This window comes from Dipodomys merriami, unplaced genomic scaffold (assembly GCF_024711535.1).
Source record: "Dipodomys merriami isolate MVZ:Mamm:240054 unplaced genomic scaffold, mDipMer1.0.p SCAF_1088, whole genome shotgun sequence".
In the NCBI taxonomy this organism is placed as follows: domain Eukaryota; kingdom Metazoa; phylum Chordata; class Mammalia; order Rodentia; family Heteromyidae; genus Dipodomys; species Dipodomys merriami.
In genome coordinates this window covers 151139-173323 of record NW_027202369.1, presented here as the reverse complement: position 1 = coordinate 173323, position 22185 = coordinate 151139, and the positions used below count along the sequence as shown (strand labels likewise).

At 37.3% G+C, this 22185-nt stretch overlaps 2 pseudogenes; one reads left to right on the top strand and one right to left on the bottom strand.

Annotated features, from left to right (window-relative positions):
• Window positions 1–13637: 13637 nt before the first annotated feature.
• Window positions 13638–14147, top strand: LOC138815335 (ankyrin repeat domain-containing protein 49 pseudogene; annotated as a pseudogene).
• A 2108-nt stretch (window positions 14148–16255) lies between these two features.
• LOC138815345 (U6 spliceosomal RNA) lies at window positions 16256–16355 on the bottom strand (annotated as a pseudogene).
• Window positions 16356–22185: the final 5830 nt, after the last annotated feature.

The following is a 22185-nucleotide window of genomic DNA, read 5'->3' as shown; positions in this document are numbered from 1 at the left end:
ACTGGTCTTGGATGTCAGGAGGGAACAAGGGAACAATTAGCAGTCATCAGGCCTTCTGCAGTGTGCCAGGATACGAGCATTGCCTTCACAAAAACACAGAGCACTAAGACTGTCTATGTCCCACTTCTCAGGCAGCTGAGGGCCCCAGAGCCAAGAGGGCAGAGCCATGTTCTAACTAAGGTGCTTGGAGGCAGAAGAGAAACAGCCCTGCCTCTCATTGGACCGGGGATTGGCATTAATGATGTGCAGAATGAAGGGAGGAGAATGGACTCACCGAGGTAGAAGAAAGGCCTTCAAATCTGACAGATGGAGAGTGAGTGAAAAACCCACTCCTTAAGACCAGAGATCAGGGTTTTCAACTCTGTTCCTCCCCCACACATACACACACTAAACTGGCTCTCTATTGGTAACCTAAAGATAGCTTGAGGCTCCCTTCACCTGAGGTAGGAAGGTTAATTTGTCATTATTTGAAGAGGCTGAGAAAAGCCTGACCCTGGTGTAACTCTAACAAATGTTTCAAGTTTCAATTTTCCCCTCTCCTCAGCCCCCCCTCCCCCACCATTGCTGGCTGTGCCTGGAATTAATGAAGTGGTTTTGCAGTTTATTTCCCTGATGAGTGTGTACATTCTGCCTCCTAATCCTGCAGGTCTGGGTCTCTTCAAATAGCCTGGTTTTTACAATTGTTTTCTGTCCTTTAAATACAGTACTAACAGGGCTAGGGCTTGGATCCTTAGAACTGCGTTTGAACCCAGGATGGGTCAATATTGTTCCTTTCCTGCTTCTATAGCTCAAGAACTCTAAGAATATTTAGAGTGCAAGTAACTTCTCATCACCAAGGAAAGCCCAGGAATATCTTGAACATCTAACCTTTCAGAAGTGGAAGTCAGAGTGTCAGAATTTCCTACTCCAGATGGCTTCACGCTGTAATCCTGAGACCGCAGACTCCTAAGCTAGGTTGATGGGTGTGAGCTACTGGTGCTCTGCTAGGTTCAGAACTGTAATGACACTGTCAATACTAGTCAACTACTTATCACAAAGGGCTTGGGGAGCATATTAACCCTTTCAACATTGGACCTTTCAGAACCTTGTTGCACACAAGGTTTAAATGCTAGAGTCTGAGAGGCTGGGCATATAGATCTGCTAAACTTGAACCTTGAGCTCTGACCACAATTCTGGTGTACATCAGCATTCATTTTCCAGAGAATATTCTCATAATTAGCAAATAGGAAAATTATTTTGATTAACCCTCAATTTTTTCCAGGTGTATGTCTCAAACTGAAGCCTGGCACTGTCCCTGAGCCCTTCAGCTCAAGGCAAATAGTACTACTTGAGCCACAGTGCCACGTGGGGTCTTTTGGTGGTTCATTGGAGAAAAGAGTCTAACAGGCTTTCCTTGATAAGCCTGTCTTTGAACTGTGGTCTTCAGCTCTCACTCTCCTGAGAAGCTAGGTTTCAAGGTGTGAGCCATCACCATCTAGCCTATTGTTTTTGAAAGAAAGTCCTGGGGCTTGATCTTAGGGCCTGGGTACTGTCTCTGAGCTTCTTTTTCTCAAGACTAGAGCTCTACCACTCGAGCCACTCCACAGCTTCTGGGTTTTTCTGAGTTTTTGGCACTGAGGATTCAAACCATGGCATTCATGCATGCTGAGAGAGCTCCTTACCACTAAGTCACATTTCTAGCCCCACACTTACAATTTTATCCCTCAACTTGCCTAACCTCAAGAAAAGGCCTCTGATTAAAAATCATCTAAAGAAATCCCCATAGGAAGGTGTCCAAAGATAAAGAAGAAAAAGCTCATCTGTGGGAGAAACTCTAAACATGTGAAGACTGTGATATGTATATCACAGTATCATGTTTCAACAGTTAATTAAGTATTAATGAAAATGAGACAATGTCCTAAATTATTGTGAATAATTTTATAATAGATGTAAAACATGCACTAAATATTATGTGTATAATAATACTAAATATAATAAATGAATCAAATAAAAAAGAAAATACAAAATCAATAATAAAAACAATATGTAATAAACATACATATGTAAGTATATATAATCTATTACACATGTATAGAATTGTTTTTTCCATTGTAGGGGCTTCATTTGGGCCCTGGGAACACTAGCCTGAATTTCTTTTCCTCAAGGAGAGTGAGCTTCGACTTCACCCATGGTGCAAATGAGTTACTTGGACGATGAAATCAAATCACCGCAATGGCAGAAATACTAGCCCCATATCCAAGAGAGTGCCTTAATTTTTTTTAATGAATGCAGTTATGTTCATTCAGTTCCATACAGAACATTAAGAAAAGGCAGTGTAGAATTTTGTACAGCTATACAGACTTCCTTCCCTTACCTCAAAGTTCTTCTCTGAGCACTACATTGTTTCTTTTTGTGCGTTTTTAATTGTAAAAATGTTGTTCAGAGGGATCACAGTTAGATGAGCAAGGTAATGAGTACATTTCCTATTGAGTATTGTTGCCTCCTCCTTTGTTTTCCCACTATCATCCCTTCACTCCCATCTCCACAACTACTCCCCCTGCCAAACTCAGTGACTTTTTTTTTTTATTTTGGGCTTGGCACGGGGTTTGAACTCAAGTAGTGGCAACTCTGCACCTTCCCTCACATGGCTACAAATATACCAAGACCCTTCCCAAGCTAGTGAAGAAAACTGGCAGAAATTCCAAACCAGAGAGTTTTATTTCTTTTTAAATTAGTTAAATAATTAGTTAATTTTTTATTTATTCTTTATTTTTCCAACCACGGGGCTTGAATTCAGGTCGTGGCAAATCTGATTCAGCTTCCATCACCCTAGGCTGGGTGCAGCCTCAGGACACATAGCCGATCCTGCAATCCTAGGCCCTGAGGGCTTGCAGGAAGAAAAAAAAAGTAGGATACCACAAAAAGTGGCGAGCTTCAGAGGGCTGGGGGTTTTACGTTTTTTTCTTTGCACCGTGGGTCTGAATGACAAGGCGCAAAATGGACATGACTTGCCATTGCTGAAGGTTGGTGGGCTATCAGGGAACCATTAGCCAACCTGTCAACATAAGCCCGGGTTTCAAATCCCGGTCCTGACACCTACCATTGGCAGCAGATCACTCATCCCTATGCATATGAATACCAATTGAAAGAGCAGTTTGTGCATTGATCTAGTCTGAAATTGGATGCAATAAATCTAGGGTGCTGATTGATTATAATGAATAGTATATGCATGAAAAGAATAATATTCCTTCAATGGCGGTATAATAAATGCCTAAGAGTTGATAGGAATGTAGTAGGTGTCATTCAATTATAGATAGATGGCTCTAGCACTCTTTACCAATATATATTTATTTGTATACCACCATCTGCCTATCCATGTATCACTATTTTGGCCAAACCTGGGACTGGATCTCAGCACCTGGGAACCTCCTGACAGCTTCATTGGCTAGAGGCTGCTGTGCTCAGACTTATCCATGCATGAATTGTTCCTGCTAGGCCCTGAGTTCAGATCCCAGCACTGCCAAAAATTTAATCTTGGTGTAAGAAACCAAGTGTGACACATGTATTCCTTTTCTGGGAAATTCCTGGGTGTCAGGCATGATGGAGAGAGAACATATCTACAAATCTGGATGCTGTGTGATATGATGTAAACAATGTAATAAATGGTAGACGTGTCAACAGAGTCAATAAAGTAAATGGTAAATAAATGAATAAAACAAGAAATAAAATGAATAACCTCACCAAACACGATATGGACTGAATATCTGTATGGAAGTATAAATCCTATCTTTAAAATATATATAAGGAGTATGTTTCCAGGACTGAGGCTTGAATTCAGACCTAGGGAACAGGCCTGAGTTTCTTGTCTTCAAGCATGGTCAGAGTCCCCTTCCCCACAATGCTGCATAATTACTCAGACTTTGAGTTCAAATCCCAGGTCTGGCAGAAAAAAATCGCATGAATGGCAAACTAGGGAGCTAAATATTTTTTTTAATTGCGGGCTATTGGGGAAGCCATAGCCCTACATGGCAACAGAGGCCTAGATTTCGAATCTCAGACATTCCACTTCTAGAAGGAGAGAGATCCAAAGAGACTAGTTCCCATCCATAGGAATAATGATGGAATGTTAATGTCAGAGTTCAATGAGTTACTCATGAATGATACTTTTATAAAATTAGGCATCATGATTTCAGTAGGCTGATTGGTTTTATTTAATATCTTATGAGACATTAAAAGAATACTATATCTTACAGGGACACAATAATTTCAGGACACTGATTTAATTAAAGATTTATTAAGGATGAAAATGATAACATTAATGACATGGAGGCATAATAAATACCCCAGAATTTGTAGGAATATAGTCTATAAAACTAAATAATGGATAGACATCTCTGGCACTCTATAAATATATATACATATATTAGCGTGCTACCATCTGCGTTTCAATCTCTTCTTGTTTTGTCAACCCTTGGGGCTCTATCTCAGGTCCTGAGAACTGCCCCAGGATGGCATGCTGATACTCACCCATTCATGAATTTGTCTCTGCAGGCCATGAGTTCAGATGCCAGCACTCCCAAACAATGAATCATGGAGTAAGAAGCTGACACATTTTTTTCCTTTTCTGTGAAAGTCCTGGGTGTCAGGTATAAAATGGAACACACATGCAGACCTATATCTTATGTAATCAATGTTCTATGTGCCATAAAATAAACGGTCAATACATGGATAAAACAAAAATAAAATGAATAACTTCACTGAATGTGATATGGAGTCAACCTATGGATGTAAATATAAATCATATATTTAAAATGTACATGAATAGGATGTTTTCTAGTGCTGAGGATCGATATCAAGCCTAAAGAAAAGACTTGAATTTCTTGATTTCAAGGGGGTGAGCTTCCCACACAATGCAACAGAGTTACCCAGATCATGAGATCTAATCCCAGTCCTGGCAGAAAAAAAATGGCATCTCTATACTATGTGACGCCAATTTTAGGTATTTCATTATGCCTCCATTTAATGAATGTGATTATTTAAATGCTTCAAAAAGTATTGAATAAAATCATTGTGTCCTATAATAAAATTGTGTATAATTTTATCCTAGAATCATTCAAGAACTTCCACTTCAATCACGACATACATCACATTCCATTGGTATTCATATGGATAAGATTTCATATGGATAGGAAGGAGTTTCTTAGGATCTCCTGCCATTTGGAGGTGGCAGGCCAAGAATTCGAACTGCAGGCTACAGCTCCCACCACTTCAACCTGAGGATAGAGAACTCACGGGTCTGTGCCAGAATATCAGCAAGATCAATGATTAGGCAGGCACCAGTGGTTCTCAGCAGTCTTCCATGATACTTCCAAGGCTGTGAAAGAGGATCATGATCAAAGACACTCTAGGCATGAAAGTATTAAGACCCCTGTCCAACTTCAGTGCCAACAAAGTCAGAAGTAGAGCAGTGTGGCTCCAGTGGTAGAGGGCTAGCCTTAAGCTAGCCAGATCCTGAGTTTAAGGTCCGGGACTGACAACAAACAGAAATACACAACAATCTGTGCAGCCATCTGGCTAAAGCAGGTCACCCTCTTGTCCCCAACTGAATTGGACAGAATTACCTGGGAAAGCGGCTGGGGGAGCTGCTGTCATTTGCCTGCACCCATGCTGCCTGCATCACAGTATTCTGGCCACACCTCCATTCTTTCTGGTTCTTTCTGACCAATGGGATACAAGAATGTTGGACACACCCACATTCTATGCTGCCTGGTAGCACCGGGATTTGCTCTGTTGGTTTACACCACTACCAGCAGTTGAGGAAGTTAGAGGTGGATGAGTGGTGAGCAAGAGTCTGAGGAGACTTTGCAGTAGAATAGGGGAATTGATGTCCTAGTCAGTGAGGGGGAGAACAGAGGATTTCCCAGAGCTTGGGAACATGGCCAGCCCATCTTTCCCATCCCAGTGCTCAGATGACTGAAACAGCATGACTCCTTGAGAGAGCTGCAGGCAAGAATCTACTGCCAGAAAACCATCAGAAGAATCCTCCCAAAAGACCTGCGACATTTAAGAAAACAAAGAACATGAAAAAGGGAGGGATCTCTAAGACAAACACCACTGGGGAGCGTGATTCAACGGAGGGTCTGGCCAAATGTGATGCTGACCACGGGCCTCCCCTGCCTTTGGACACAGTCATAGCCACCAGGGTACAGAGTGTCAAGGGTCCCCATACCACCAAGGATCTGCAGAGGTGCTAGTGACACGTGGTACCCACCCCGGACTACAGTAAAAAACAATCCAGATGCTCTGTGCCAAGATCCAACCACTGAAGCAGGAAAAGACAGACTTGCAGGATCCATTGGAGAAAGACAGGGAGAAGATAGCCCAGGTGCATGAAGCACCAAAAACAGAGCTAGAGATCCACAAGCCACCCATACAGTGGTCGGCTTTGGCAGAAAGTGACATACAGTCTGCACCAGCCTTCGTGCGACAGGAGGCCAATGACAGAGAAATGGAGCATGAACCTCTCAGCAGCTGCCTACAGGCCACAGGCACGTGTCAGAGCTGGAGATGGTGGCTTCTGCGGTCACTGCTGCGCAGAAAGAGACTGAAATGTTCTGTGAACAGCTGTATGATGTTACCCTTCAGCTCAAAGAAAAGACCAGAAGTTTCGAGGACCTGGAGGAAGTGAACACAGACTTGCAGGAGAAGCTGGAAGCGCTCTGGACAAAGAGGAGCAACATGAAGAAGAGAATCTGTAAGTTCTAATAAGTGCTGGTGGGGCGTGAGGTACTGAAGAGACGACTGGACAACCTGTTTTGTCAGGTGACCACAGCGAATCTGGAAAGAGACACCTACACAGAGGATTTGAGCATTGAGTGTGGAAGGATGAGTCCCGGTGGCTGACTGAGCAGGTGAACCAACGAACAGAGGAGAAGGAATGAGGGGCAAGGCAGGTTCTGGACCTAGAGAATGAGCTAGAGGAACTGAGAAGGAAGGTTGCAGAGCCACGGTCCCCCGTGGGACCATCACAGACGGAGCTGCAGAAGCAGACCCAGTCCTACCAGACACAAATGGAGTTGAAAAACCTGGAGGAACAACTTCACATCCAGATCCAGGAAAACCAGAAGCTCCATTTCCAGAATGCGGAGCAGCAGGAGCAATTGCCGAGACTGGAGGAGAAGGCCAAGCATTGGCAGGAGATGACCAAGACCCAGCATCCTGGTCTCAAAGCAGCAGGTGAAGAGACATCTGTGGGAACAGCTGGACTGCTCAGAGGAGAAGATAAAGGAATGGAAAGAGGTAGCTGAGAGAGAGAGAGAGAGCTAAGTGTCTTGGGAGCCGCTGGAGCAGCAGAAGCAGTCCCTGGCCCAGCTGCAGGAGCTCAGAGCCACCTGTGAGCAGCACATAGTCTCCAATAAGTGGCTGAGCTCTGAGAAGGAGGCCCTGCAGCAGCACCTGCAGAGGCAGACCCAGCTTCTGGAGCAACTGAAGCAAGTGCAGGGCCCGACCAACTGGGGGGACCAGGTGGTGCCTCAAAGTGGCAGGAAGCAAAACAATCCCTGGCACCTGGTGTTTTTCAAGTAAGCCAGTTCCTTGTACATGCCTTCAAGCAACCACAGAGGTCAAGATGACTTTTTGAGCTTTAATGTCAGCTCCCAAATATGTGGTACTCCAGACATAACAGAGTTAACTTGCAAATGAGTATGGATGTGCATTTGGGTGATGGAAATATTCTACTTACACATGTGTAAATTAGATTTTTGGGGGTAGATTGTAGTTCTTGAATAAGAGTCTGGGTGATGTCCCTGAGCATTTTCTCTCAAGGCTACCACTCTACTACTTTGAGTCACAGTTCCAATTCTGATTTCCTGTTGGTTGTTTGGAGATAAAAAGCTCATTGGCTTTCTTGTCCAAGATGGCTTCAACCCATGGTCATCAGATCTAAGCCTACCAAGTAACCAGGATTATAGGCATAAGCTGTTGATGTTTTTTAATAATTTAGTAAATTTTACAGTTACAGAAGTTATAAATTATCATTATAACCTGTGTAATATATGTGTGTATGTATATATCAATGCATACACATAGAAATATTTTAACATATTTTTGAATCTACAGTAGATATATGAAAAATGATTCTTCATTGTAAAATAAAATGGAAATCAAAGTTATTAAGGAACAAAACAAAGGAATTGTCACATGTTTCTTTTTGAATGTAATATGAATTGAGATAATCAGTTTGGGAAAACCATCTTTACTTTAAAAATATAGATGATGGCTATTAATTCCAATCCATCTATTTGCCCATATTGTGCATCCTCACATATGAGTTTCAAAATTAAACCACACTTTTTGCTTTTGTATTTAACTCACCTGTAATAATTTAGGATAGATGAAGTAATCCAATAAAGATTAAAATAATAGTAAGTGAGGCTATGAGTTAGAGCTGAAAATGATTTTAAATATGATAATAGCTAATTAAATTGCATTTTTCTTACTTTTACTCTATTGTCATATCCCTCCTTCTCACATTAAGAAAGTACATAGAAGGTTCTCAATAACTTATATGTAGAATCATGAAAAAATATATTGAAAGAATGAGGGCACGGTGTGAGTTTAGCTTATTGAGACCTGTAGCGGGTAATGTGTTTTTGAGGACTTGAAAAATGTTGTGATGGAGATGAAGGAAGGCATGTGCTTATTCTGAAAAATTGACCAGAAGATTGCTCCCAGAAAGATAGTCATGAATTCTTCCAAAAGGTTACAGTAAAATCACTTTCACAACCATGTTCACTGCAGCATTATTCACCCTAGCCAAGTTATGAAAACAGTCCAGATGCCCATTGGAGAAGGGATGGTTGGAGAAAGTGTGGCATATATACACAATTGGATTGCCCTCATCCCTTATGAAGATCGTTACATTATTTGCAAAGAAATGGATAGATCTAATAATATGTTAAGTAAAGGAAGTCAGAGCAAGACACACAAAGGACCCATGGTCTGTTGCATATTTGGAAGTTAGAACTTTATACAAGTTTACACAACAGTATTAACCAAAACATGATATTTGCAGAGGAGTATTTAAAGGTGTAATTTCTTATAAAATTGAACTTTTAATCCAACAAAATGAACAACAAGAAACTATCACTTGGAATATGTGAGGGGAAGTCAAAGGGAAGGAATAAAGAGAGTTATGGAGGAAGAGAGTGAAGGCATAATGTACAATGCAGACAGTAGGAAACTAGAAAAAATTAAAGTGGGATGAGGTTTGGAAGGGTCTGGGAAAGTTAAGTAAAGATCCACTGTACTTATAAACTAATCTGTTGAATGGAAATTCCTTTGTGCAACTATTTAAGTTAATAAAAATATAATTAAAAACAAAAGAGACATCTGATCTTAAACTGCATTCTCTCAAACCATGAGTCAATATAACAGTTTCCTTCTCAGAAACTTTCTTTGCAGGTCTTCTCCTTATAATGATAGGAAACTGACCAACACAATATCAATACACCAAACTGCACATCATAATGGTACAAAATATAAAAATCACAATAATGTTAGAATTCATCACATGATAAAATAACAGGTAGAATGTATCAAATGCTGATTGATTGTTTTTCCAAGTACTTTACCTATGGTATCTAATTTAATCCTCACAATAATCCCATAAAGTGGAACTACTTCCATTTTTAATTATCAGATGATATTGAAGTTTTCAGAGTTGGAATTACTAGTACAACATTGCACACATGGTAAGTGTTAGCCTGATGCCCATCTCCCACTATATCAAATTACCTCATTCTCTTTTATGACTAAAACACCAGCACTTACTCTACTAATTCTAGGAAAATTTCCCAGAATTATTGTGTACACTCTAATAATATCTCGCTTTATCTTTGTTAGAAAATAGATAACTGTAACATGAAAATTCCAAGTTCATAATCAATTTATACCTCCCTGGTGAAAGGAACTGCTAAATTATAACATTCTTGATTTCTAGCTCAAAATAGTAGAAACCATATTCTATCCCATGGCTCAACATGTACTGCCTGGGAACCCTATCTCTGTTTAACACAGTCTTACTGAAAAAATGACCTGCCCAATTCCTGATGGAAACAGATTGAAGGTCTTATGGACAAGTGATTTCCACATTGTAGCTCACCTACGTTGTTTACCATTAAAAGTATTTTGATTGCTTTTTATACCAACATTTTGAGAGAAATGTACTACTTTAAAATGCTATTAAAGCAAGACTGATAAAAATCATCTTTGACCCCAGATAAATATTTTACCTTTCATATACCCAAAAATGCAATCTGATCTATCATTGTTAGGAACAAGAGGTTAAAAATCACAGACACCAAGACCTAATCATAAATTAAAGAATCTCCAACTTGTGAATATAAATAGTTTAAAAAGACATAAATACTACTGCGTTTAAAAAAATTCTTATGATACTGAAGTTTCAATTATAAACTATTAACACTTGAAAATAAGTCATTTTTTGGTATTAGGACACAAAACACAAGATTAATCCTAATCTTATTAAAAGACTTTTATTTATACTAAAAATCCAATCTTATAACTACGAAGATTCTAAAAACAACTGAAGTACAGAGACACAAAGGAAAAATTTAACTGCATCATCTACATTCAAAGGACTGTGTTAATACAAAATAGTTATGTAAATAATTAGCTTACCCAATTCACTTACATTCTTTTATTCTATTTCATTTAGTTTCATAAAAACTGGCTTTTCATAAAATGATGTTTAAAAGCCTATATGTCCACTTACGTTTTCATATCTTAACAATATTTATTTCAGAAATGTCTTTAGCTCTATAGTTAATGAAGTGAAATAATAATAAACTATCCAAAGTCTTTTCAGAAATTGCAAGACTCATTCTGGGATGTTATTTATATTGGAAAAGATATTCGAAAAGCCTTATTTGTTAAAGTTGCCACAGTTACTCCCACAAAAGAGCCATTAGTGAAGATTCTTTTGCATGTACAAAACAAATTCAAATACATCCACAATCTGGAGATGACACATGTTTTTTTGTTTGTTTGTTTTTGAAAGGAATATCTAATAAGCATATCCACAATACTGATTTTCAGTCAATATGATGGGATATTCAAATGTAATAAATATGGAGTTATCTCTTAGTGAGAATAGATATGATCTTACAAAGAAAGATTTTTTTTCAACAGAAATCTGGAAAGAGTTTATCCACCTTATGTTTCACAGGAATAACCAAAGAGTAATACCTGTATGTTTGTTGTTCAAACTCACTCCAATTTTATATCTTAAAAGTATAACCAATTTAAGAGGTCAAATACATATTTTGTACTGACAGTCATCTTACAGCAATAACTTACTACCTAATTATGTCTTTATCTTCTTACCTAACATATAATAAGAGCTGAAAGCAGTCTCTTTCATCTAACTTAATGCTGTAAATGCTTTGGTTATGAAGATGTTATTTGGCAAATAAAATGTACAAAAGGATGGTTCCACTGAAATGACATGACAGAACATTGATAAATAAAAATCATTGCAACACAGTTAACTCTGAAAACTCACCCTGTCCACATTGGTAAGCAACATTGCAACAGCACATGCAAACCTATACACATACACACATGTGCACACATATACACACATGTACATGCATGCTAAATTCAGGGTTTATTATACAAAAAAGTTCAAATAAAATATTAGTGATTAGTACAAATGATAATTTGCCTTATTACAGAATGATATACAATCCAGTCACCACAGGTGTTACATTTTACCTGCCTCTCCACATGTGACCACTTAATTTATTTTAATTAATTAATTAATTTGTTTGTTTGGTAGTAATAATAGGGCTTGACCTCAGGGCCTGGCTCTGTCTCAGAATTTAGTTTTTCTTTAGTTTTCTCAAGGCTAGCATTTTACTGCTTGTACCACAGCTCCATTTCTAGCTTTGGCTGGTTACTTTCAAAACAGAATCTAATGGAATTTTTTTTACTTGGTCTGGTTTCAAATCACAATCCTCAGATTTCATCTTTCTAATAAGCTAGGGTTAATAATATGAGCCACCAATGTGGCCTCTACTTTTGCCTCTATATTTATCTAATGCACATACTTACATAGTAATTTTAAACTGAGTATAGAACCAAGATGTACAGTGATGATATTGTCCTATCAGAAATTCAAGTTAGTAATTTAAATTTCTTCTTGAGTCCATACAAAAATGACATGATATAGTATAAGAGAACTCACGATTGAACATATGAGCTTTAAGAGATTTCTAATAGATCCATTATTTATTGTCACCCAACATTACAAATAATGTATAATGCAGTAGTAAAATAGAAGTCCTTTGCATGACTACTTAAATTCCTTGTTTTTTTAAAGACACTTTGTTTTCATCTAAAAAAGCAGACCTGTCTATCGTCTTCAAGTGATTTTGATGACTGAAGGTGCTTAATGAGAAGTCAATATGTATTAGTAGTGCTTTGCTATCAATTAAATCTTACTTTTTCTTCTTGGAGAATATAATGATCAAAGCAATAGTTGAGAATCAGCAAGCAATAGTTCAGAATCATGCTTCCAGTGCAAGGGGATCACCAGTAAGTAATCCTTGACACCATTTTCCACAAAGCTTTGTCAGAGATATAAGCGGCCTGCCTTCTCTAGCTGCTTTCCTTGCTCGGACCTATTCTTTCATTGTACAGGAAAAGTGTGATTCAATTGATTTCACTCAGATCTGTTATTAGAATTATCAAGGATTTAGATTCTTGTCTGTAATTTGGTCAAAGCTATGTCTCTTTATGTAGGCTACTAAAAATGTATTTACTAATTTCAAGTAAATACATAAATTCTATTTCCATCTTTTTTAAAAAATAAAATTCTGTTTGCTCTATAAATTGATCAGAGGCATGGATTTTGTGGCTAGCTAGAGCATTGCACATCTCTCTGTCTCTCATTTCACCTCTCATGGTTCTCATAGATAATATGACTGCTCCACAATTATCCTAATTTATTTTGCTTTTATATTTTTGGTTGAATCATTTCACTTTCTGCTCTGCCATTTCCCAAATTATTTATATAGAAAGCATTATTTCTTTTTTCTTTTTTTTTGTCAGTCGTGGGGCCTGAACTATGGGCCTGGGCACTGTCCCTCAGCTCTTCAGCTGAAGGCTAGCACTCTACCACTTAAGTGTCAGCCGCACTTCTGTATTTTTATGCTTATGTGGGCTGAGGAATCGAACCCAGGGCCTTATACGTGCAAGGCAAGCACTCTACCACTGAGCCACCTTCTGTTTTCTCATTCCTAGAAAAAGCTGCACAAGAAGACAACACTGATTCTCATTTTCAGTCTGTACATTTGCATATGGAGGAACGTCTTTCCTCTGTTCTCCATCAATTCCCTACTTTCCAGTTAGAATGATTTAGAATAATAAAAATGAAAAAAGATTAAATAAATAATGAAAAAAAACATGCAGAAAATTCACTGTGTTTTTCTCACCAGTTCAACCAATGTAAACTATTGGGGAAATACATAGACACCTTATTCCCACTGGCACTGAAAGTCTCTAGTTAAGCAATTCTGATGAAGATGAGGAACAAAATGAAAAAGTGATGAATGGTATCAATTGCAAGAAAAAAAATGGAGTCGGATCCAAGCAAATTTCTTCTTTGGGCTGCTGAAAATAATCGGCTTAGTAGAGTGTGGAGACTACTTTCCATAAAGGCCACTCATGTGAATACTAGAGATGACGATGAATATACCCCTCTTCATCTAGAAGCCTACAGTGGACAGTTAGATATTGTTCGTGAGTTGTTGCCTCAAGCAGCAGATATTCATGCAATAAATGTGAATGGTTGGAAACCCCTGCACAGTGCTTATTCTTGGAATAATACCAGAGTGGCTTCTTTCTTACTTCATCATTATGCAGATAGCAATGCCCAAACTAAAGGCCTCTTAACTCCCTTGCGTTGTGCTGCTGGGTATAGAGATAGCGAAGGTACGCTGGACCTCCTTCTGTTCAACCGTTATATCAAACCAGGACTGAAGAACAAGTTTGAAGAAACTGCCTTTGATATTACCAAAAGGATAAGTATGTATCACTACCTCTTTGAAGTTGTGGAAGGCTGTCGAAAGAAATTGTTCTCTTAAGTCATAATGGTTCAGTTAAGTATCTTTTTTTTTCCTTTTTTTTCTTTTTTTTTTTTTTTTTGGTTGAGTTTTTTTTTTTTTATTGTGAAAATACCATACAGAGGAGTTACAATTACATAGGTAAGGGAATGAGTACATTTCTTGTCAAACATGTTGCCTCCTCCTTTATTTCCCCTTCCCATCCCTTCCCATCTCCTCCCCTCTCTACCCCTCCCCCCACCAAAGTTGTAAAGTTCGTTTTTCGACATGTCTTGTACATCTCATTGTTGCAATGGGTCAATCTGTGTCCCTATTTAAACAATTTGTTTTTCCCCTTCCCTTTCACAAATCATACCAACATCAAATACAATGAAAGCAGGGATTATACCATGGGAGAGGGACATAAAAAGCAACAAAGAAATCATCTTATAAATATGTTAGAAACAATCGCAAGAAAGAAGAAAAACATTTGAATCCTTATCTTAGGGTTCATTTCGCCAAACATCAACTTATCTGATCATTTTGACTTGTCTCAGACATGTACTAGTTATTGCAAATAAGGGAAACCATGGGACCAATGTTTTTTTGGGCCTGGCTTACTTCACTTAATATTTTTTTTCCAAGTCTTTCCATTTCCTAACAAATGGGACAATGTCATTCTTTCTCATGGAAGTATAGAATTCCATTCCATAGAATTCTATTTTCTCAATCCATTCATCTACTGATGGGCATCAAACAAGACCATACTAAAGCTACCAGAACAAATATGTTTATTGCAGCATTATTTAGCATAGCTATTAGTTAAGTTCCTTAAACTTCAAAATGCCAATCCATTCTTTGTGTCCATACAAAATACTTTCACAACCCAAATAACAGCAATATCTTACTGTAAAAATTCTGTGGAATTTTTCCAAATGAATTGCCTGACTTTGATGTAAAAATGTATTTTAGTTGTTTGTATACATCTATAATTATTTCTGCAGATTTTGTGATTTTTTAATCAGAAATAATTTGAACTCATCTGTTGAAAGGAGTAGTACAGAAACTAAAGATATTTGTTTATTGTCTGAAAAAATATTTTTTAAAATATTCTATATTCTGTGTTTGAATAATATCCATAATCTATTTCACTCTCTCCTGGATATACTTTGAATTGAACATTGTTTTATAATATATAAATATATATATATATATATATCCATTAATAAATAGTCCTTTCAAATTACATTCCATATAGAAAATTTAAGATTCCTTTTTTTCTAGGTCCTTATGAAAGACCCCAGACTCCTAGGAGACTTTCGTCAACGGGAGGGCGCCCCAGAAACTCAGACTCCAGGCTGGGAGATGCAATAAGCAAGAGGAATTTATTTGACGTTTGCGCAAACGGACTCTCTGCCCCGGTCAGTCAGAGAGCCCCGAGCAGCGGTTACAAGCCTTTTTAAAGGCAAAAATCACAAGATTAACGCATAACACAAAGCATCCCATGATTGGTCCATTTAAAGATCATCATATATGCCAACAATCACTTTGCCACGCGGGAAATTTTGTAACACTCTTTGTAAAACAATTGGCTCATGGTTGGTTTAATGGAGGGTTTACATGGTTACAGGCCTATGATTGGTTGACATTTGGCCCAGTTTATGGTCTGGCCAGGTGGTCGTTGTCAAGATCCGTCCCAGGGATTGCTGAACTAAACTGGAACTGAAAAACATGTACTATCTATAACCGCTGTCCTTGTTCTGGGGTGGGCTGATATCCGGACATCTGGGCCGGCCAATATCCCGGAGTCACTGCCCAGTTTTATCTGCCAGGGAAGGGGGTCTGAATACAAGCATATTTACAGAAGCAAAATCAGCAGTTAGCAAGTTAGTAATGGCAATTTTAAAGTGATGTTTTTAATTTTTAACCCTTCACTTATACTAGTATATTTCTTAAGGATAAAATGACCATGTTAACTAATTTCAAAAGTTTTGTAAAGGTTATTGTATATAAAGGCCTTTCTAAGGTGAATGTTTAATCCACTGATATCAAACTCACATTTAATTCTAACACTTGCATGTATTGTCACACGTGTAATTTTGTAATCAACTTTTTAATAACTGTTTTTCATTTCTTGCATCTGAAGAATGAAAACTATGGAATACTTCACAAATTTTCATATTATCCTTGTGCAAGCACCATGTTAATCTCTGTATTGTTGTAATTTGGGTATATGGGCTGCTGAATCATGTAGTATCTTCTAAATTTAAGTAGTTAATGATGCAATCTTTTTACAGGCTTATATCCTTGGGTGCCTTTTTGTAACAAGGAAGCCTTATTGTCCCTAACAATAATATTGATCTTATTTCCCTAAAATAATATGTATAGTGAAAAAAATTTATATTGTTCGGTCGATTGCTCACATTTGTATTTTTTGTGAATGACAATTTTAATTCTTTTTCATTTTAGATTTGATCATACTTTGAAGCACTTATAGCTAGATCCTAAGGTAATGGCTTTTTCCAGTACTTATTTATGCAACTGAGTTAGCTTTGTGGAGCTAATAGATTCAAAGTAAGCCTTGCTTAAGAGCTACTTCTAAACTTCTGCAGCTGACATTTTCCCAAATGAGGTCTTACCGGCACAAATGTCTACCTGACCCTTTATCCTTCTTCCATGTAGGAACAGACCAACAGAATATCCTATCTTTACAGCATAGTTTGTCTTACTGGAACCAAACTAATCTTAGTTACAAGTGATCATAGAGAGATGAACAGTTAAGACAGAACTGTTCGGACTAGAAGGAATTTTATCAAAATTTAATTGTTTATTATACTTAACATTCCAAAAGTAGCAAAAGCCAAGAAGCTGAAAAAATTGTTCATATGCATGATTACCTAATGTCTGGCCTGTCTACCTTCCAACCAGGCAGAAACTTACACTACTGACTTTCTATCACCAAATATTTTCATAGTTGCAGGAGAAGTCCATATGTTTCCCCACTTTATTAGGCCTTACATTGGTAATGTTTTAATCACAGTGTTTCCTCTTGCCTCCAGGCTGTAAATCTACAAATGGTAAACTTTAGGTCTATCTCTACCAAACACTGAGGTAGAGATAATGCAATAATACTTTAAGAGTTGTCTTTGATACCCTAACTGCAACAGAACAATGCAAAACATGTGCCCTTTTGTATTATATATAGTTATATAACTTATATTTATATGTGGCGATTTTATATTTCACACAGTGAAACTTATTAGAATTAGTTGATAATATGACAAATACATTGATACTTATATATTCCAATAAATAGAATTGGAATATAAATAATTAGGTTTATAATACATACTAGAATATAAAAAGTATCAATGTAATGTCTTCAGTATAATCTTGTGTTACCTTTTAAGTGTTCTTGTTCTTCTGAATTCACATGGTAAAAAAAAATGTTTTCCTCTAATTTATATGGGATTTTTCTCTGTTGCTCTGTTTGGTTTTAAACTCACGTGTTCCAAACTGTTTTTCTCCACATTTCTGAAGCATTCCTATTGGTTATACCCAAATTTTGTTGATATGATGTCTAAAAGATATTATTCTTTTGCAAGACACATGGGTCTTTGGATCCCAGGTCCCAGTTACCCACATCATCAGATAACAGGGTCAAGACTTCTTACCTAGACCCATGCAACATTCCAACAGAAAGTAATTGAAGAGCCATGCCAATTTCTCATTTCCTATAATATTTCAGGCCCCAATTCCTTGAGAAGCAGGAATTAGCAGTAAACAATAGTGAAATGCAAGGCAACATAAAATGAAGGATGAGATCACAAAATCTGAGAGAAAGAACTGTAATTCCAACTTTCAATTTACAGATGACCAGCCCATATCTGTGAACAAGATCACAAAGTGTCAAAAGATTATTGTTAATATCCCTCCCCTAGTGATTAATGAAAGATTCCAGTCCAGCATAAGTAGGATAGAAAAATAGCTCCTGGAAAGATACAATTGGTCTACCAAAGCCAGGAAAACTTGACTTAGAGGTCAAATGTACTTCAGAAAATATCATTAATTGAGAAGATCCTTAGTGCTTCAAAACAATGGTATGTCAGTAGAACTTGGTTCTGTGGTATAAAAATGTTGTCATTCTCATAACATTTAATCTCCTGCAAGTGTATTCTTTTCAAATAATCTTTGAAAAATCACATTCACAAGCCAGGCGCTAGTGGCTGATGCATGTAATCCTAGATACTCAGGAGGCTGAAATCTAGGATCAAGGTTCAAAACCAGCCCAGGCAAGAAAGTCTGTGAGACTCTTATCTCGAATATCGGAAGTGGTGTGTGGCTCAAGCGGTAGAGTGCTCGCCATGAGCTGAAGAGCACAGGGACAGTGCCCAAGCCCAGAGTTCAAGCCCCATGACCTACCAAAAAAAATCATATTCGCGAAAATACCATTTGACAAATAGATGATACTTAGTCACAATAGAGTTACAGTAAAGTTGATTTATTTACACTGCACTAATGCCAATCAGGTACAACCATTTATTAAAGTGTAGAAATAGTACCACCTACCATTTGTGTTGTTCATTTGGTGCTTTCCAAAATTTGTTAAATATATCATCCTCTCATATTTCAAACCCAAATGTAAACTAATAAAGTTAATTTCATCACTTAACAAGGTACATTTTAAGAAGTCACAAATAGTTACGTTATATGTTGTGTGACAAACATAAAATCTGACTTCTATTTCTATCATATTCTTCGATAATACTAAATTTTTTTTTTGGGTCCGGTCATGGGGCCTGAACTCTGGGCCTGGGCGCTGTCCCTCAGCTCTTCAGCTCAAGGCTAGCGCTCTACCACTTGAGCCACAGCGCCACTTCCGGCTTTTTTCTTTTTGCTTATGTGGTGCTGAGGAATCGAACCCAGGGCCCCAGGCATGCAAGGCAAGCGCTCTACCACTGAGCCACCTTTCCAGCCCGATAATACTAAATTTTAATTTTCTTTTTTCCAAAACTTATAGGTGGTAGAAAATATTATCCCATGTAAAATAAAATAATCACACACAATTTTACAAAACCATTTATAAAAATGGTACTTAGGAATACAGTCTAAATCATTTTAAACTTTCTTGTTAACTAAAGATTAATTTTCCAAATAGATGAGAATAAAATCATATCTATGTGGTTCACATCTCCAGTCTTGCAAATTATTACAGATGAATGAATTATGGAAATATAAGCTGACATCAGTTCAAGTATATGCAGGATTGAAACTCCATGGAATGTATATAAACTTTTCAAAGAACTAATGGACAGTTTAACAGAAAGACTATCAGGAAGTTGAAACCAGAGAGGAATAATAGTAAAGACATTGAATGAAAAATGGACAAGGGGCAAGAACAGCTAGAATACTCAATGTTCACATGTGATAAAGGAAGTGGTAAGTTTGAAATAAATCTTGGAGAAGGGGTTGGCTGAGGATGATAGAATGAATGAATCAAATCCAGGACAATCTAATCCATTGGACAATCAGATGGACATATTTAATTGTAACACACTTGCACAACCTTTGGAAATTCAGTGAAAACACACACAGAAATTACAACCAAACAGCAATCTCTAGAGAGTATGAATATGATCTCTCAAAATTTTAAGCAGTTAATGAAGGGCAGTCTTGGGAAAAGCAAACAAAACTATTCAAAGAGGGCAATTTGGGGTAGAGGAGAAATTTGAACAGATTTAAATAGCTTGTCTAAGGTTATAAATCACCTATATTTGCTGCAAATATTATCTTTGTTCTGTGAGTTCTCTGTCTGAACTGGATACTCCAGTCCTGAGCCACACTTGATAGCTTGTGAAGACAGAATGGAAGAAACAAGATCAAGAACCCATTACTCCATTGGAGAGAAAACAATCCTCTATATTTTCATATCTCACTTCACTACTCTTTCTTCATACTTTTAAGTCAATTGATTTTGAGTTATATATTTCCATCTTTGTTCTGGAAAAGTAATTGATGAAAGTAATTCACTAAACATTATTTGTCATTTTTTTATTGTGCTGTTTACTTGTTCAAGGGAGTACAGTAAACTTCACCTCTGCATTTGGTTGCAAAGGTGAAAACCCAACATTGATGTTAATCAGGACAAGCTCTAATGTAAAACTTTGTCTCCAAAAAACCCAGTCCAAGAAACTGTGATCACAAATATTTTGATATCCTTTTTTTCTTTTTTCTTTTACCTTGGAAGTCTTGTGTCTAAAGTGCCCACAGAAATAAGTACTCCACTAATTTTTGATTCAATCACTTCTAACCCCAAAGATATATTTTGCGAACAAGATGATTAGAGGAAACTGAAGAATACTCCACTTTTATCTTCTCTCTTAAGACTCTCCTTAGATTCCATATCAGGAACAGTGAAGTTATTCTTTGCAAAATTATTTCAATAGATTATTATTTTCTCTTCGTCTTGCATTTGCTCAACAAGATGTATGGAGGAGAATAGAGTTAAATTACCCATACCTTGGAAGAAAGTGTCCGTTACAAAAGGACAATGATTCCATGTCCTACTTCTATGTCCTCCTTTTAGCTCTTGTCTGATTTCCAATTAATCACAGCTCCTTGCCTTCAAGTCTAGTGAAGCTGAAGGACTATAAGGCCTCCCCCACTGCTACATCTTCATGGTTTCTCCATTAAAATTCTTTTAAGTTGCCTCATTTTGATGTGGAATTTATTTTCATGTCTTCATTCAATCTATTCTGCATTATAGTGAGCCAAATAGGCTCTGTAAATTCACTTTAGGTAGCAAAAATATTAAGACAATCTATATCAAAAAGTTTTGGCCTCCCTCCACTGCTTTAGACAATTTGCTTAGCTAGGGTTTCTAAGAACACTGTTTTCTTCTCTTTCTTTTTTTTTTGTGGGGGGGGAGGTATGGTCGTGGGGCCAGAAGTCTGGGCCTGGGTGCTGTCCCTCAGCTCTTCAGCTCAAGGTTAGCGCTCTACCAATTGAGCCACAGCGTCACTTCCGGCTTTTTTCTTTTTGCCTATGTGGTGCTGAGGAATCAAACCCAGGGCCTCATGCAAGGCAAGTGCTCTACCATTGAGCCACCTTCTCAGCCCAGAACACTGTTTTTTCACCTTTTCAATTTGTTCTATTCTTTTCTGAACCCAAAACTGTTTGGCTTATGTAATAAGAGAAGTCTTCACTATCTCATGTTAACAAGGATATTATTTTTTTGTGAGCCACTTAGAAATGTGAAATAACTGGTTTGAAGTATCCAATCAGATTTTTTTCTGTGTTTCAGTGCTTCAAGTGAAAAAACATTGTGGAAAGTATTACAAACAGAAGAGTGTATACCCAATACCTTCTTTCATTGTGGAGGGCACTCTCGCCCTAAATATTTTGACCCAAATTATCTTTTTCAGAGAATTACTGTTTCGTAATTAAAGGTTAATTCACAAATTTTTATGTATTTTTAAAAAGAAATTTGAATTAAATTGCACTATAACCTTTTTTCAAACCATGAAAGTATATTTCCTGGGTAAGGACAATTCTCAAGGAAACCTAGAGGACTTACAGCAAGGTTTCTGAGTTTTGTTTGTTTAGTGTGAAAATGAACGATATTCACTCACATTGCTCCCTCTCCACAAAGTCTCCATGGATTTCTTTTCATGAAAGCCTAATTTCCCAGGTAATTTTAAATTTTCTTAAAATTTAATTTTAAATTTTCTTTAAAAGTTTCAACAATTAAAATTCACCTGTCATAATTTTAAAACTCTTTTGAAATTCCTTTATCAGAACTGGTATTTCACCAACCCTAATTCCCCCTTTACCATCAAAAACAGTTAACATGTTTTCACGATTTAGTGTCCATGTAACTATTAATCTCCAATGTCTTTGTTATGCGTATATGACCATATAAGATGATGCTGAACAAAATGAACTCCAAGATATGGAATCAGAGATTTTTATTTGCAGTTGTTTTTTTTAATATATTATGTGATTTCTAGTTTCTTTAGATTTTTCCCCTATGGTTTATCCCTTGCTGTATTTGATTTTGGTACCCTGTGTATTGTGTATA